This window comes from Myodes glareolus, chromosome X, assembly GCF_982192425.1.
Source record: "Myodes glareolus chromosome X, mMyoGla1.1, whole genome shotgun sequence".
In the NCBI taxonomy this organism is placed as follows: domain Eukaryota; kingdom Metazoa; phylum Chordata; class Mammalia; order Rodentia; family Cricetidae; genus Myodes; species Myodes glareolus.
Window position 1 is genome coordinate 75783544 of NC_142053.1, and position 19255 is coordinate 75802798.

Consider the following 19255-nt stretch of genomic DNA (forward strand, 5'->3'; position numbering starts at 1 on the left):
GAAAAATACAACAGCTAGAGGTAGAAAGGAGTGCTACGAGCCGCTGTCTTCCAGACATGACATAGCACACATGAACTCACAGCAGTCGTGCTTGACTGCATGAGACCCACACAAGATCAAGTTCCTCAGTATTACAGCATGAAGGGGGAGGGGCTTAACAGCATCTGCCTCTGAGAAGCCACTAACAGTTGGTTCTCCTAGGGGAGGGGGATTCAATTTTCTTTAAGGGAGTGGCCCCTGGTAGCTCAACTACTATGTTCCATTGGCTGGCACCACACCCATCAATATATGGACAGCATAAAAAGTATAAAAGAAGATACAAAGTTTTGGGGTTGTGGATCTGAAAGTGAGTGGTGAACGTGATCAAAATAACATTGTAAGCATGTACAGGATTCTCAAAAAATAAAAATACTAAATGAGGAGGGATTACTAAATCTTTATCCTTAGCTAAGGAGCTATTAGAAGTTGATGGCTGCTGGTGGTATGACAGTTGTTTTCCTTGAAATAAAGGAGGTGGTCAACATTATACTGAGCATGCACCAGTAGATGATCCCACACCCATGTGCAAATGGGTAGTACTAATTAGACTAAGGGATAGTCATTAGAAACAAAAGAAAAGGAAGGAAATGAAAATGGGAGAGAGCAGAGTTGGAGAAAGGTTATGGTGGATGGACCTGATAAAAATATATTTTATAAATGTATGATATTATCAATGAACAAATAAAATGTTAGAAAAATAATTTTCTAAAAGCAGTAAATATCAAATCATAGTTGTAAAAACTCAAACAACACAAAATACGAAACACATATCTAGACATATCATGTTCCACCAATTAATTGGATGTAGAATTATTTACAAAGAATCAAAATATTTCTCTTGAATGCTTGCTTTCTTGACTTGAATTTCTTATGGAGTTAGAGATTATCATATTTAATGAATCCCTTTAAAAACATTCATGCAACTGTAGGAAGCAGAATACAAGTTTGGTTTGATGAAGGATAATAAGACAAGTTTTATGTCACCTAAATGTTGTACACCACTGAAATTTTAATTGTACTGTAGGATAAAGAAAGAAGCTTTATGATGGGAGCAGGTGCTGAGACCCACAGCCAAATGTTAGGTGAAAAGAGAGCCCAAACTGAAGATCTCCACCAGATCCGTCTCTCAGATTCCTCCCCCTTGGAGCTCAAGGAACTGGGGCAGAGGAGAACAAGTGTAGGGGCCAGAGGGTTGAGAACACTAGGAGAATTTGCCCCACAGAATCAACTAAGCAGGACTCAGTCAGGCTCACAGAGACTAAAGCAACAAACACAGACCCTGTATGGGTCTGGGCTAGGCCTTCTGCATATATTCTGTGGTTGTGTACCTTGATGATTTTGTGGGACTTCTAACAGTAGGAGTGGGGATGTCTCTGACTCTTTTGCCTGCTCTTGGGATCCTACTGGGTTGTCTCTCCTAGCCTTGATAAGACAATTTGTGCATAGTTTTTTTTTTTTTTGTATCTTGAGAGCCATGTTCAATGGATACTCCTAGGAGGCCTGCACTTTCTTGAAGGGAAATGAAGGAAGAATGGATCTTGGGAAGAAGGGAGGTGGGGTACTGGAGGAAAGAGGAGGGAGGCGAAACTGCAGTTGGAATGTAAGTTGCAAACATAGATATATAAAATAAGCTAATACAAGTGAATTCCACTGAAAAACAATAAGGCTGTAGGAAATATATTTAATGGAGGAAATGCAAAGGAGAGACCGAAGGTTACTGAGAAGCATCAAAAGGAAATGATTACAGTGTTTTAACTTAAATCACAGGGCTGCTTTGTATTTATTTTAGTAAGATGCAAAATTTATTCTGTAAATTTGATAGATAAATCCTCTAAGAATTTAAAGAACATCCAAATATTTGTTTGACATTATTTCTATATGTTTCATGTAAGATGAAATATATAATTGATTTTAATTATCTCCTCTTGGAAACCCAGAGTAGTGAACCATATAACATCTTCCTCAATTACATTTAAGAAATATATTACTCCTCATAGATGTTTCCAGGTAATATTTCTTCATATACTTATTTCTTTCTTTAAAATTACCTTCAGGTTTTGATAAGAATAACATTGACATCACTCTTTGCAATTTAGATAGGTTTGGAAAAATCGTATCTTGTGGAAGCTAATAATGGTTTGACTTTGTCAACCCTTTCTCACTTACTTTTCATTCTATTAATTATGGTCAGTTGCAAAAGTACAGATTTGGGACTATTCATTTCCTATGAATATTTCTGCTTCCTTGTGACAATTTCTTTATTATCCCACACTGTCAAGACTGAAAGTCCCACAGAAACAGACTCTAAATGTTTCCTGACTACTATATTCTACAACACTGAATACATGTCTAGTATGTTTTAAATGCTTAAAAAACACTGGAGCTGGAGAGATGACTTAGCTGTTAAGAGTATTGGATGGTCCTCCAGAGCACCCAAGTTCAGTTCTCAGCACCCATAAGGAGGTTTTTACCACTATCTGTAACTTTAGCTACAGGTTAGCCACTTCTGGCCTCCATGAACATCAGGAATGCAGGTTAGGTACATAGGCATATATGCATTCCTATGGAAAAACACCCATAACATAGGATAAAAATAAAAACAAATTTAATTTTAAAAATGCTCCAGGAGCTGAATGGATGCCTTTGATAATAAGAACACTTGTTGCTCTTGAAGTGGAGACAGATTTGGTTCCTAGTATTGACATGGAGGCTAAGAATTCTTACTCGGGTGGCAAATGATCTACTGCCGTCTTCTGACCTCTGTGGGCACTGCATGGATATGGTGCCCAAGGACACACACAGGTAAAGCACCCATACACATAAACTAAAATAAGTAAATTTTATTAAAACACTCAAAAATTTTGGTGCATGTGGAAATGAATAAATTCTAGACCATTAAACTGAATATTTTAATTCAAAATCAATTTGCTTCAGATTAAGTGTCTTGTGAAGAAAAAACAACTCTCCCTTTAAAATTAATAAGGACTAATTGCAAGTAAAACTGTATTATAGGCACATGATCTTATTAAAGCTTCTCAGTTTATTCACACTCCACATTCCCAAACAACTGCCTCTAGTGTCTCTTTTTTCCTTGACCCTTCAATACTTGCCCCCGAGTCCTCACTCTTGAGCACCTTGTTTCCCACCTTAGTAAGAAAACAGTTATTCTATAAGTAACTTTAACTTATTTATATTCCTTTGTATCTGTGATTACATAGGTTTACATATCCTCTTCTAGTAATGACTGAATTATCCACATTCATGCAAAAGAAATTCCCTGTCCCTGGGTCATAATCTATTCTCTTAAATACACAAGATACTATTTCAGTAGTCCCCCCATCTCCATATGATTTTACTAGGTCTTTTTCATTAAATCAGCATTTCATATTATTTCTTTTAAATTAAACAATTCCACTGATTTAATTTCCCTATTTAATATTTTGTTTTATTTTGTAAAACAACCTTTTTTCATTTTACAAGCCAATACCAGGTCCCTCTCCTTCCCCTCCTCCTACTTCCCCCACCTTCCCTCCACTCCACTCCTCAGAGAAGGTGAGGCCTGTCCAGGGGAGTAAACAAAGTCTGTCACATCACTTGAGGCAGGACCAAGGCTGTCCCCCCTGTATCTACACTGAGAAAAGTGTAGCCATATTGATGACTACCTTAAATGCCGTCATAGAACCTTTATCTAGTAACTGATTGAAGCAGATGCAGAGATTCGCAGCTAAGAATTGGGCCAAGATCCTAGTTAACCATGTCATAATGGACTCTAAATTTTTTCACACCTAAATATAAACCGTCAAAATGAATTGTTGATTTTTACCACCACTATATAATCAGATTCCAAGTCGTTTCTTGCCACCCATCACTTTCACTCTAATCTAAGCTATCATCTCTTGCACATATTAATGCAAGTTTCCTAGTTGGTCTCTATGTACTTGCCTTTAACTCCCAGCAATCTTATCAATAAAGAACCTAAAGTAATCGTTTCAAACTTGAAGACTGAATCCTTTATAGACGATCCCCACTGTACTAAGCCAAATAAAATACAAGTAAAAGTAAGCTTGACTATGACCTACAAAGGCATACATGACTTGACTCCCTTATTATTTATCTAATGTATTTCAATTCTTCTTTCCATATCTACTCCAACTATACTGTCCATCTTTGGGCTCCATAAACACACATAGCACACTAAAACTGAAGTTTATCTAGTTTAGAATGTGGTCCTACCATGCCTTTCACATTTTTCCCAGGTCTTACTTTAGACATTAACTTTGCAGTATGGAAAAAAAGAAAAAAAGATAGTCTAGGCAGGTCTTTTCTCTCTTATTTTCTAACTTTTCCATATTTAAAGTTTTTAGTAATAAATTAGAATAAATTTAAGGAGAAAAATAACATATTTGAAAATTCCATGTGTATGGTATATGCATGTGTACTTGTATTTTTTGTGCTCAGGAAAATGTACCTTTAGGTTCAGTAAAATACAGATATGAAAGTTGGATTTTTTTCATCAGTTGCTCTCCATCTATCTTTTTGAGGCAGAGTCTTTCACTAATTTTAGAACTCATCAATTCAGCTCGGCGGCCTCCAGGAAGCCGCAAGAAGCTACCTGTCTCTGCACCCCAGGGCTGAAATTAGACACATGCTGTAATGGCAAGCCTTTCATATGAATGCTGGGGATCTGAAAGGACGTCAGGTTCATGTGGCAAACATTTTACCTGCTAAACCATCTCCCCAGTGGCAAGAAGAGGAACAGTATATTCTATTTAATTTTGTTCATTAAAAAATCTTAAAATACAAATAAAAATTTTTGTACATTTTTTCATAGAAAAGAGGAAAAGAATTTATCAGAATATAAAATATAACGATCTATCATAAGTTAACTATATCTTTAGCTATATATTCTTTACCTTATCTAACCATCTATCTATTGATAATCCTGAGATCCTGTAAGTTTTTAATGTCTGAATTATCATTTCATAATAACTTACATTCTCAAAGAAATGATAAAACATTAATGGCATCTGTACTGACTTAATCAAAATACCTTTCAGTAAACTGAAATTTATTGCTCACAAATTACACCAGTAAGCTAATTCAAAGGTTTCAAATTCATAGTTACAATATATATATACATACATACATATGTATGTATGTAAATATGTATATATTGTCATGTCCAACACATATTTTTGTTTGCTTATGTGATGGGTAGTCATTACAATATCACTATCAGAGAATGAAGATGGAACCAGAAATTAGACTAGTTTGTTAAAAATTCAATCTATTCTGTAGAAAAGTACATCACAGGCTGCTTTGAGTTAAGAACAGAGACTAATTTGTCTGACAAGCATGTCACTATGCTGCTTATTCTGATTTTGTAGGCCACACGTCAATTCTTGCTGCAACATAAGCTTAAAAGTTAGCTGTATAAACCAAGAACAGAGTCAATGCCACTTTTATGAATATAAGTAGCCAGCTTTCAGAATTCTCAAACATTCTTTTTTCTTTAAAGATGATATTGTTGTTATCTTAATATTTTGTGAAAATGAAGTCTGAATAATAAATTAATATAAGACATTTAAGAAGAGAAAATATGTATTTTTAGCCTTTTTGGATATAGTATATATGTTCATGTGGATGCCTGTGGAGGCCAAGGGTTGCGATTATATGTGGAATAAGCATTATTACATTTGTTTTTGTGTATGTGTGTCTGTGCACATGCTCTCATATGCTTTGGGACACATATGGAAGTCAGAGGACAACTCGTAGGAGTTGATTCTATTTCTACCTTGTAGGTCCTGGTGATCTTATTCAGGTCCTCAGTCTTGTTAGGAAGCACCTTCACCAAGTGAGCCAACTTGCCAATCCTAAATGGATTTTCCTATCTTATTTTGTTTTGCATGGTCATTTTTTTCAATGTTTATTGTGCTGGCTAATTTTTATGCCAGCTTGACATAGACTAAGATCATTTGGGAGAGTGGAAGCTCAGTTGAGAAACTACTCTTACCAAACTGGCCTGTGTGCAAGGCTATGGGGAATTTTCTTGATTAATGATAGATATGGGTTGGCCACTAGGTGGGTGGTCTTCAAAGTTACGAGAAAGGAGGCTGAGGAAGCCATGTGGAGCAAGTCAGTAAACCATGTTCCTCCATGGCTTCTGGCAAGTCCTGCCTACTTTTGTTAAGTTCCTGTGTTGTGTTTCTGCTCTGACCTCTCTCAGTGATGGGCAGTAATTCATGAGGTGAAACAAACCCTTTCCTCCCCAAGTTGCTTTTTGGTCAAGATGTTTCTCACAGCAATAGAAATCCTAGCTAAAATAACTTCTAAAGTTCATAACAAAGTTATCAATTTCAGAAGATATGGCATATCAAATTGTAAACAGTGTAAATATGAGCATCTATCTTTATTATATAAGGAAAAGATTTATCTTGTATTGATCAAACATTTCCTATTAGAAATACTGAATTTGTCATGTGTGAAAAAGTTGCTTTATTGACAGATATGTAAAATAAAATCCTATACTAAGCAAATTATACATGATAATCTATATAGCTATGATTTAAGCATGACTTAAGGAAGCAGTCCTGTCCTTAGATTATGCTCAGATTATAAAGTGTAATACTTCAAAATGATGCTGGTGACAGCAGTAATCTCATCTGTGTTTATGTATATGCATGTGTGTATAAGCATGCACATACTCATTTTTGGTGTGTGGGCACACAATCACATGTGCATGAAACGTGCAGGCATGTCCAAGAATGCCAGAAGTGTAATTCTTCAGGATCCAGAAAAAGTTAACAATAAAATATCTTCCCAAATGAAACTGATATCTGGATGACATAAAAATATTCTGAAATTGGCTTGCTCTAGAGGTTCTCAGATGACTGAACAATTTAGTCAATGGTGAGAACCACTATTCTATATCTAGGAACATCATGTTCTAGGGCCAATGGTTTGTGAGAAAAACTGACCATTCCGTTTCTTCATAAAATATGCCATAACACATTTAATCAAACTAAAAATAAAGCCTATATTATAAATTTTCATCAATATAAACCAAATGCTCTGTGTAGAATTTCACAGAATATAATATGAATCAATATAATCTATATCTTCCTTATCGACCAAATGCTGACAAAGCAAGTGAATTACTATGTGGTATATTATAAAATATTTATCTATTCAGTTTCTTTAGTTACTTCCCCTGTGAACATAAAGTAAATTTAACTGTTTTCTTTACATTTGTTAAAGTGAAATATATGAACTGAAAATGAGGTAAAAATTACACCTGACAATGATATAAATCCAATGTAAAAACAACAGAAATAAAACAAGCAATAAAGAACTATAACAATATATGAATAAATCATGTAGTATTTAGAATAAGGAGGTATTCATATGCGAATAGTTCCTAGGAAATGGGAATTCTGAGGTGATGCTTTATGAAATAAATGGTACAAAACAAATGAGAGGTAGGGAATGGCATTAAAGATGCACAAGAGAAGAAATGCAAGTCCTGTGAAAGTGGGTCGTAAGAAGTGTAAGAGGAGTTTGAAATGGGAGGGAGAACTACACAGCAGATTTAAGCAGTAGATGAAAAATTAAAAATCATTGAAGAAGTAATAACCCTGGAGCACAAGTAAGTTTTCTTACAGATTCTAGTACATGCCACTTGTCTGGCCTTAAAATACTTATTCTGAATTTATCTAAGTAAATTAAACACATAAAATGTAGAGCATATTATCTCCATTTCTAGGATTACTGTAAAGATATATGATTATATTTAAGTTTCTTGGGAAGTCCATCAAATGTACAAATGTACAAGTGTTTTATAAGTTATTGGCTGTATTATATGTATACATGATTAAGAAGATATGCATATATGTAAAAACTATGCAACATTTTCAATTCATGTTAGAAAATAAGGTTCAAACTACAAAATGATTTAAAATCAAATAACTGGGGTAGATTATGCAGTAAAAGGAATTGGGATACATTTTCAAAATTTATTTGGCATGAGTATGAATATGATTGCCTGGAGAAAAACAAACTGATGCAGAAAATGTTTTATGGTATTTAGAGATGAAGATAATATAATTGCAAAGAAATTCAAGCAATCTACTAAATCAAATGTGAAACAAACTAAGTAATTGACAATTTCCTACTTCTGATGAACATTCACTCTGTGTCTTTGGAGACCTATATATCACATATTTGTGATCCTCGGAACATTTGGTAAAATATGCAAACAAGTTTGGAAAGCCAAACAGATTTTTATCATTACTGACAGTACCTTGTCCCTGACTGAGTTGTTCGTTATATTCTTAACATACCTTGAATTTTCTACCGTAATTATTTATTATTATCTATGATCACCTGCTGTTGCTCAAGATCAATAAAGTATGCAAAGATAGAGATGATTCAAAGTAACTGATAATTCCCTCCAAACTGTGCAATCTTAACATGCATTTCAAATTTTTGAAGAAAATTTATGTTTATATGCATTTTTCTGATTAGGAGAAGTAGTAGGATTAGATTATATACTTTGCATGTACATATATTGGCTTCTTAGAAAACCCAAACAACAACAACAAAAACCTATATAATAACATAATGACAGAAGGGAAAAGCCAAAAGTCCAGAAAAGATTTTATTCACAAAACAGTATGAACAGAATATAAAAACTGATACCCTAACATAATATTTACCTAATTTCAAAACACATGTTGAAAAAACATGTGTATCTAATACGTGTTCCATTCTATTTGAAAAGAATGTTTGGGGAAACAATAGACTTGTTGAATAAATGAAAGGAGAAAATGACCGGAGGATAAATTTTAGCCACCAGTTTGAATAAGTGACTCTCTGATTCTGACTAGTCCTAGAACATAAATTTGTTTACAATCATGGTAGAGAAAAATTAGCAATATTTTAAAAAATATAATAAATGCTTTGGTGCTTTATTGACTTTATAAATAGACATTACCATTATAAAAATTAGAACTCTTTCAAGGGAGGAAAATTAAAATCAGAAGAAATATACAATTAGAGCAGGCACTTTAATCATTTACAAGCAGTAAAATATTAAACTATCTCAAAGATTTATCATATAATCCTTCAAAAGAACCAGTCTTTACATTTCTCATCTAGCCCAATAGTGTGAACATATTATGTTATTTATCATGAGAGATAAAAAATATCTTTCTACCAAGTAACATGTAAACCTATATGGCAACTGATGTTTACTGGCTTATTCAATACAATCAGGTATTCAATTTTACTATAAATAAGAGGAAATACAAAATTAACCAGAGCTATCCTCAGTCTGACTTTTTATGATTTATAAGTTTATGGAAGAAGTCTCCATTTCTTTCTCCTTCTCCCCAACCGCTACTAACCTCGAAGTTCACTTTACTTAATGGGTATTTTTAATAGGCATCACATAGTGCACATAGATATTTAGATTACTATGCATAACTAATTGAGAAACACTGGAAGTTGTTGAGTTATTTACAATTAGTCAAGTTTGGTGGCATACACCTGACATCCCAGTATTAGGGGAAATGAGGCAGAAGGACTGGCATGAGTTTGAAGCAAGACTTAGCTACACAATGAGCTAAGTAAAAAAGAATAATAAAATAAATAGCAAAGTCCTGTAATAAAAATAATATAAACAAACTATGTTAATTATTAATTATCCTCAGTTTTTTTTTTTAAAACAGGGCCTTACTATATAGTCCTGGCAGGCCTAGAACTTGCTATGTCGACTAAGTTATTCTCAACTTTGTGTAATCCTCCTGGCTCATTGCTACTGACACAGGAATTACAGACATGCCCATCTGTAATAAACTAGGTTTTAAATCAAAGAAACCCCTTAATATGTTTAACAATAGTTCTGTAACAATTATCATAAAATATCATGTTCCATATAATACTGAACTGGAAAATAGAAAATCATATTTGCAACTTGTATTAATTGTGGTAAGGATATTGCATTATGTTATGATAGCATACAAAGAACTACTGAATTGTGGTCACTTCTCATTAATTATTTGAAATAAAAAGTGTGGAACGATTATTAGACTTGAATTGCCATTTTGTTAACAGATTCACATCTCAGTTCTGATTTAATAGCTATGCAATCATGTGTTAATTATTTGAATTACTAAGGCTTCACATCTCTTGTTTACAAAACAGCATGATTCAAATCTCATGGATGCCATGAAAATTAAAACAGTATTTTCTAAAGTGCCCAACATAGTACATCCATCAGACCTTAAATAGTCTTAAATAAAGCAGTGCTGCATAGACAAAAGGAAATATGGTCATCTTGAAAGCCAAACATAATTGGGCTTTAATCTGAATTTTTGTAACTTGTAATCAATGTTACTATGAGTAAGTTATTTAACATTTGTTCATGTTTTTCATCTGTAAATGGGAATAGTAACAATATTCTTCATATGACTATTGATGTTTAAATGAAAAAAAGTGAACAATAGACAATTCAATACAAATCCAAACTGTTACCCTTCACTAGAAATAGAAAAGAAGCCGGATGGTGATGGCACACATCTTACATCCCAGCACTTGGGGGGCAGAGGCAGGTGAATCTCTGAGTTCCAGGCCAGCCTGGTCTACAGAGTAAGTTTTAGAATAGGCTCCAAAAGCTACAGAGAAACCCTGTCTTGAAAAGCAACAACAACAACAAAAGAAATAAAATGGATTATATGACTGTTTTAATAAACACCGAGAGGCTGAGATAGGAGGACAACTGTAAATTTAAGACCAGCCTCAGATACAAAGTAATTATAAGGCAAGACTTTGTTAGAGTAAGACCCTATGTTCAAAATACAAACCAAATCATATCGAACCAAAACAGCAGTTACAAGTAGATGTGGTATCTCACATCTATAACTTCAGAATTTAGATAGCTAAGGAGTTTGAGGCCAGTGTAGGCCTCGAAATGACATTCTATCTCAAAAACCAAGAAGAAAGAAGCAAAGAGAAAAAGAAAGCAATTAGCTTTCATAAATTCTTACAAGAAATTATAGCAAAAAACATATTTTTTAAACTTTTTTGGAATGATTTCCAATTTTAAGTATACTTCCATAAAACAACATAATCCGAATTGTATTTCATACAATAAATGATGTTCTGATCTATATTAGAGTGAAGGTAACTAGGGAAATAAAACACTTCATTATTTTCTCAGTAATAACATTTAATTATTGGACTTGTAGGCAAATTAAGGATTTCTGATGAATTTGCATAATGAGTTCCAGAAGAAATATACATACATATGTCACTCAGTCAGCACTGTGGCAATCTGTTTAGTGACACAAGAATTTCAACTTGTTTTGGGATGTAATACAAATCTATTAAATGCCACAAGTGAGATTTAAACCAATCAAAGTAACTAAAAGCTGAGTAAACGTTTACATGCTATGGCACAAGAAAGTGCAGCCACAATTTACTACGATTATGATTATTCTACTACCATTTTTGCTGCTCTTAAATGTAAAACAGTCACTCCCAATAGTTATTAAAATTAGTTGTTTTCATGTAGTCTGCTAAATATATTAAGTAAATCATCTCATTTAATACTTATGAGATCTTTATGGAAAGGGTATTTCTGTCATTTTATAGTTGTATTTCTGTCATTTTATAGCTCAGACAACAGATTTTCCCAAAGTCACAGGTGGCAGAGTCAGGATATAAAATTCAGGCAGGTAGGTGTCTGTGAGTTCCAGGCCATCCAGGGCTAAACAGTGAGACCCAGTCTCAAAAAAAAAAATTCACATGTATCAGGTGCATGACTTAGAACTGGACCACTTGACTAGTATGTAAAAAGTCCTGGGTTCCGTTTCCCACATTACACCACACACACACACACACACACACACACACACACACACACACACACACACACTTATATTTATTTAATTCTAAAATTATATTTTGATCTTTGTTTGCTGATACTAATACATAGTTATATTTTATCTCCTAGAGAGAAAAATTGTTCTTGTCTTTTCTAGATGGGAAAGTCCATTTTGAAGTTCATGGCAAAGTCCTTAGTGCTTTATGCTACACTTTCTTGTGAGAAAGGGAGAGCACAAAGTACTTCCTCCGATCTTTCAAATTATGCCATCTATACATACATTAACTCTCTTGTTTGGGGAAATAACATTTAATATTTTTTTTAAAATGAGATAAAAGATTACATTACAAAATATAAAACTATATAAATATGTATATAAAATATATGTTAAATTGAGAATTCAAAACCTTGAATATATTTTTCTGTGTTAAGCCCTATACAGTGTTGAGTCATATTTATTTCTACTGCATAAAATGTGAATTATAAATTACATGTTTCTATATAGAGAATGTCCTTCTTTTTCTCTATAATTGCTGACACCCAGCCTGTCCCAAACAAGGTAGTCTTTGGTCTTTGTTAGCCTTTATCGAAAATGTGAAGGGAAGCAGAGCAACTGTTTTCTATTATCTCTGAAACTGCTATTAAATACAGTGCATCATTGTTCTCCCATATCACAAATAACTAACAAGCTGAAATATTCCAGTGACTTCTTCATTCCAGGAGCTTAAGAAAAACACTACTATAACTTACTAAAAATTGGTTTCTAGTTCTAATTTAGGGTAAATCCAAAATTAATTAAAATTAATTTTGTTTATGCCATAAAGCTTTAACAGTTAACATGTTTTACAAAAACTATTACTATTAATCACTAAGATGAATGACTCAAAATATAAAAATACTCCAAAAACCAAGAGTAATCTGAAATATATCCCAAGTAATTTGATTCAACACAGGTATCCCTTAGTTTTCTTGATAGTAATAAGAATATATACAGAAAACTTTTCTACAAATGAAATTGAACCTGTAAGTCAGAAAAAGGTATCTATGTAAAGTACTGAGTGTAATAAAAATCTGTGCATTCCCCAATGTATGTGATCTCATTTTCTTATGACTGTAAATTTCAAAATAGTTTTCCTTATTCCACTTAGAAATGACACAATTTTTATGTCCTTCCTGTATTTCTATAGGTAAAAACGCTTCATACAGATAAAACAATAAAAAACAGAACTTCCTTTCTATAGCACGAACATGAAAGAGTGAGAAATTTTTGACTACACAAATTTTTGACTACACAAAGTCTCTTTTGTGTCTGGGTATGGTGCTCTTAAAGAGCAAATGATCAGAAAAGTATTCTAGTAGAAACGTATTAACTGGGAAATTATAGGTTCATTAATCAAATAACATAGTATTAACTCATTTTTAATTATATTTTCATGAAATTATAAACAATTTTGCTAGCATCAAATTCATATTTTTTTCATTATTAGAAAAGACAACTAAAATTCATGAACGTATTTTATATTGTTAATTTTGTTGGAAGCAGATTTGTGCCTACCCCATAAGAGCTATCAAAACTATATCTTAAATAGAAAGAATCTGCTATCTGGGCCAGTGAGACGGTTCCATAGGTAAAGAAATTTTCTGCCAAGTCTGATGCCCTAAATTCTATCAACAGGAAGACAGATAATTATTGCCTACAATTGTTCTTTGACATTCACAAGCACAACTTCCTCACGCATGGGCAAGCACATATATGCACACATATACACACAAAAAAAATAATTTTGATCTAAAAATAATTTGCTATCTATATTACACTAGTAATCCTCAACTGGATGCATTCACTTCAGTAAAATGATTCAAGAGGGCCTCATTAGCCACTGAAAATAGATTGAACTTTTAAAATGATTGAATATATTTATCTCTTATTTCTTGGGTATTTACACACTATTTTCCAGTTATGAAATGAAATGAGATGAAGACAAATCTCTGAATAAAAAAGATAGCCCTAATTTATGATAGCTCTAATTAAACTATGTTAATACCCTATGAATATTAAATCCTATTAAGTTTTGATTATTGGTAAGGAATTATGTTGGTTTGACCGTTCAAAAGCACACGAAAAACAAAATGACTTCGTCCTTAAGACAAAAATAAACTAACTAAAGAGAAAGGGTACACATTAAAGTATAAATATAATATATGTAATAACTAATGTTGCTTTTTAGAAGATGTTACAATGATTGAAGCATTCTCAATGTTTGATTTCAAATTTCTAGACAGTACATTATCAGAAGTTTTAAAGGATCTCAATATATAATAGAAAATATGTACAATTCTAATTCTGAGGTGGCCCAATCTCAGGGAAAAAAAAGAACACTTTCTTTTTCATACACATATCCTAGCCCATAATAGATACATATGCACATATGTAAACAGCCATAAATATGTGTATAGTATATCATTTAAAAAGGGGACCAAAAATGGTAATTAATATTAAGTGGTGAGAAAAGACTGAATATAGGCAAAAAAACACATGAAAATAAAAGAATGTAAAGGTAATTGTTTTTCACACAGACTACAGAAAGTCCATAGCTGCAGCTATCCTCTGCACAGACTACAGAGAGACAATGAAATTCACTGATCCAGTGAGTGTGGGTACAGGCAAATGTTTTGAGGGGTTACCTTGATGTAGCTGTATGGTACTTTTGTTTGTGAGTTCATTAAAATAAAGTGATTTCTATAAAAAATAAATTGCAAAAAAATGAGAGAAATGTGGAGTATCTGAACCTCAAAGTACCGTGTACTTGGTTTGAACCTCCTGTGCACTCTGTAACAACATTGACTAAACTGTCAAGCTAAATGTATTCCTCCTCAAAATTGCAACAAACCACAATTTGGATTTAAAGTATGGAAAATACATTGAGCTTGAGTTGTCATTTGTCTAGTTGGCTTTTAAAGTACCTAAAAGGTATATCGAGCAGATGATAATTATAGCAGATGATAATAATAATACAGAAAAATTAGACTCATAGGAAAGGAGAAAAGAATAGTGTGCTTTAGTTTTTGTCAACTTGACACAAACTAGGTGCACTTAGAAACAGGGAACCTCCATTGAGGAATTGCCTCCATCAGCTTGGCTGTGGGCAAAGCTGTGGGGACATTTTTCTTAATGACTGATGTGGAAGGTTTCAGACCATTGTGGGTTGTGTTATCCCCTGGAAGGCGGTTCTGGGTAGTATTAGAAAGCAAGCCTGGCAAGCCACGGGAAGCAAATCACTAAAGCAGTCTGCTGTGGTCTCTGCTTTGGTTCCTGGCCAGACTTCCTTCCATGACATGGAAGTTTGAGATGAAATAAACTCTTTCCTCTCCAAGTAGACCTTGGTAATTTTTTTTATCACAGCAACAGAAACCAACCTTGAATAAATTTCACTGTTTTTCAAAATACATGCTCATAATTTTTACAGCTATTTCTCAAAGTTGAACATTCATTTCTTAATGCAACTGTCAGATTTCTTAAGATGATCTTTCTATACTGTCTGGAAGTACATCTTTTTCTGAAGGTTAACATTTTAAAATTAAAGACTTAATTCATATTAGCATGGCATATGTTCTTGTACAAGTAAAATAACCTGCAATTTTTAAACTTGTCTTACTAAACTTTATATCTTACCTCCAGTTAACGAAACTTCAGTGAGATGGACTTGAATCACGGGACAATTTTTCACTAAGAATTCTGAAAAGGAGATAAAACACATGGCTATTATTGTCTCCCTTCCCCCTTTCTTCCCTCCCTCTCTTTCTTCTCCCCATCCCTCTCCCCATTTCCTCTCCCTCCATCTAGTGCTGGGGATGGATTTGAGAGGTTATGAATTCCAGGTTAGATAAGCATTATACCACTGAACTATCCCTAGGACCCAAGATTATTGTTTTTTCATATAATTGTCTAATTTTTACTAAGTTTTAATTAAGGACTTGCTTTAAAAATACACAGTTGAATTTAGTTATCATATCAACTCATATTTTTGTTTGCTTACAGGCAATATAAATACACAATCACCTGTTAAATAAGACTGTGAATCTCTGTTGACTAAGTATAGAATTTGGGACATTGTATTGCACAGATGATTATATCAAAATCACTTCAATAGGAAACATAAATACTATTCAAAGAAATAGCCGCTATTTCTGAAAAGAAGTACCCATAGCTTGGCTTCTCATACTTCTACATTTTTTCCTAAATTCCTATATTCAAGTTATCTTTTAATTGAAAGTCTTTTATTTAAATACTATGGCAATGATATTTAACATTAATGTTTTACCCCTATACCTATTATAGAACATAATGGTGTACATGGAAATATTAACTTGCAGTAAACCTGTGATAACTACCAATATGGTTTGAAAATTGTGCGATTTAAAGAAGATGAAAAAATATGACAAACTCTTTCTATCAGGGCTATTTAAATGAAATAGACAATTGGCCTGATAAGCTTACACATTACAAACCTTTGTCTAATACACTAATGTTTCCTAGAGAAAATCTTTCTTTCTGAATGAACCAGATCAGAAAAGCCATTCTAGATGAGCCTCATAGTTTATGTGAACAATACACTCTGTTTCTTATGCGTAAGTTATTCAGTAAGAATGACACAGTAGAAAAATATTTCACTTTTGTCTTCTTGAAATAAGCAGGTATATATAACTTCTGAGGTAATATTTTGAAATGAACGCCAGATTTTTCTATAAAGTTAATGTAAAGTTAACTACTTCCTGAATCTTAATTTTTCAGTCAAGAAAACCTTTTATCTTGTCTATTTAGCTTCTCTAGGATCACGAATAATAGGCTCAAAGGAGATAGAGACAGAGACCCACATCGGAACACTGGACTTAACTCCCTAGGTCCAAAGGAGAAGCAGAAGGAAAGAACGTGAGCAAAGAAGGCAAGATCAGAGGGAACCTTCATCCGACGATGGATGGCGATACAGACGGAGACCCACATTGGAGCACTGGACTGAGCCCCCCAAGGTCCAAATGAGGAGCAGAAGGACCTTGAAATGAAATAGGAAATAAGGACTGTGAGGGATGCGATCACCCACTGATACAAGGGGACGAATCTAATGAGAGTTTACCAAGGCCAGTTGGACTGGGACTGAACGAGGACGCAATCCAACCAGATTCTCTGAATGTGGCTGGCCCGGAGTCTTTCTGAAAAGCCATTGACAATGGCACTGGGACTTGTTTCCTCTGCATATACTGGATTTTGGGGATCCAGTCTGTTTGGACACTCACCTTCCTGGACCTGGAGAGAGGGGGGAAGAACTTGAACTTCCCACAGGGCAGGAAACCCTGACTGCTCTTAGGACTGGAGAGGGAGGAGGAGAGGGAGTGGGGGGGAGTGGGAGGGTGGTGGGAGGAGGGGCGGAAATGGAAACTTTTATAATTTAATAAAATTACTTTTAAAAAAAAGAAAACCTTTTATCATATTAATCAGTATTTGTCTTATTTTCCTTAAAGTAGTTATTTTTACCCTATGTCTCAATATTCCAGTATATACTTCATAGAAGTCTTACAAATCCATAGTGAGAGGCATGCCCCAGTGAGTTACTGCAGCAGTGCTTGTAACTGATAAAAAGGGAAGCAAGCTACATGATCACAAAAAGGTAAACAGATAAATACAAATTTCAATATTTAGGGTAGATTATACATAAATGTTTATAAATTATATAAGTAGATCTCAAAATAATTTTAAAAAATGGTTTGAAAACTAGACATTCAAGTAAAATATCCATATGTTTTAAATCACAAAGTATATTATTTCAAAATACATGCTTGTATAAATAAAATAATATACAACACTTTATGCAAAAAGCTGTTGCAGGAGGGAGAGCTAAAATATTCATGAATGCAGTCAAACAAAATTTTAACCTCATTATGGTGCTTCATTTTTTAAAAGAAAGTAAATGAAATAAAAAATGTTTAATCTCTTGGAAAGAATTAAAATGGCTTACAAATAATTCTTTATATTTTCTATATTTAAAAGTTTTTCCAGACTGGAGAGATGGCTCGGCAATTAAAATCATTTACTGCTCCCATTGAAGAGAACGTCATTTTGGTTTTCAGAACACACATCAAATGCTATGGGACAATGGTCTTGTACTTTGTAAAGGTTTGTCACTTGCATTTTAATAAAATGCTGATTGGCCAGTAGCCAGGCAGGAAGTAGAGGCAGAGTGACCAGGCAGGATGTAGAGGCAGGGCAAGGAGAACAGGAGAATACTGAGAAGAGGAAAGCCTCAGTCTGCAGCCTTCATCCAGATGCAGAGGAAGCAAGATGAGAATGTCTCACCGATAAAGGTACCAAGCCACATGGCTACCACAGACAAGAATTATGGGTTAAGATGTAGAAATTAGTTAATAAGAAACCTGAGCTAATAGGCCAACCTGTTATTTATTAAAATACAAGTGACAAAAAGTACAGGACCATTGACCCAGAGCAATCAAGTGGCTCACAATCTCCTGCAATTTCAGTTCAGGGGAATCCAATACCATTTGGCCTCACAGGAATTTGCACATGGTAAATATATACTTTTGTATACAGAAATAATATGCTATAAAATGGACTATGTACTCTTATTTGTAGAGATTGCATGAATATAAATTCAAATATGATCTATAAGGCTTACTAATTTTTATTCACCTTAATTCATTAAATTTATATACATTATTTCCATATATATTATTAATAGTCTATTATATCTAATTAATGCCCTTATAGTACTTGTTTAACTGGCCTTCCTTCTCTAGGTACTTTCTAAGTACTAAGTACTAATGCACCATGTGTTTAGATCATATATCTTTTACTTTTATTTACAAGTACCATTACTAATGAGGGATAACTTTTAGATTAGGAGCTACAAAGATTATTATGATTTCTCAGATTTTCTAATTTAATAATTCTAATACTATAGCATCTACTCCTAAAAATAAAACTATCAAAATCAAAATTTTCCATACTTCAGCAAACAAAATCTGTACCAGTTAAATAAACTGTTTAAGATGATTAACTATGTATTTAAGTGAAACCTAGTTCTGAATTAATGACTCCAAATGTCTTGTTCTTTCCTCAGCCTACAAAAGGAACAGAAGTTAGGAGGACTTCAAAATCTCCTTCCTAGTTTGGGGAGATGGCTCTATGGATAATATGCTTGCTCTGCAAGCATGGGGACTAGAATTGGATCCCCAGAATCCAACTAAGAACTGGACAGACACGGTAGCTACCTGTAATCCTAGCAAACAGTAAACAAAGACAGAACATCTGTGGGGAAAGCT

The 19255-nt window shown here is 33.6% G+C and overlaps 1 protein-coding gene across 1 annotated transcript in view; it reads right to left on the minus strand.

Annotated features, from left to right (window-relative positions):
- Window positions 1-19255, minus strand: part of Tent5d (terminal nucleotidyltransferase 5D) — a 39892-nt gene that overhangs the window by 15540 nt on the left and 5097 nt on the right. The window contains exon 3 of the mRNA XM_048417928.3: window positions 15597-15659. The gene's annotated coding sequence lies outside the window, so the exon portion shown is untranslated. The remainder of the gene's footprint in view (window positions 1-15596; window positions 15660-19255) is intronic.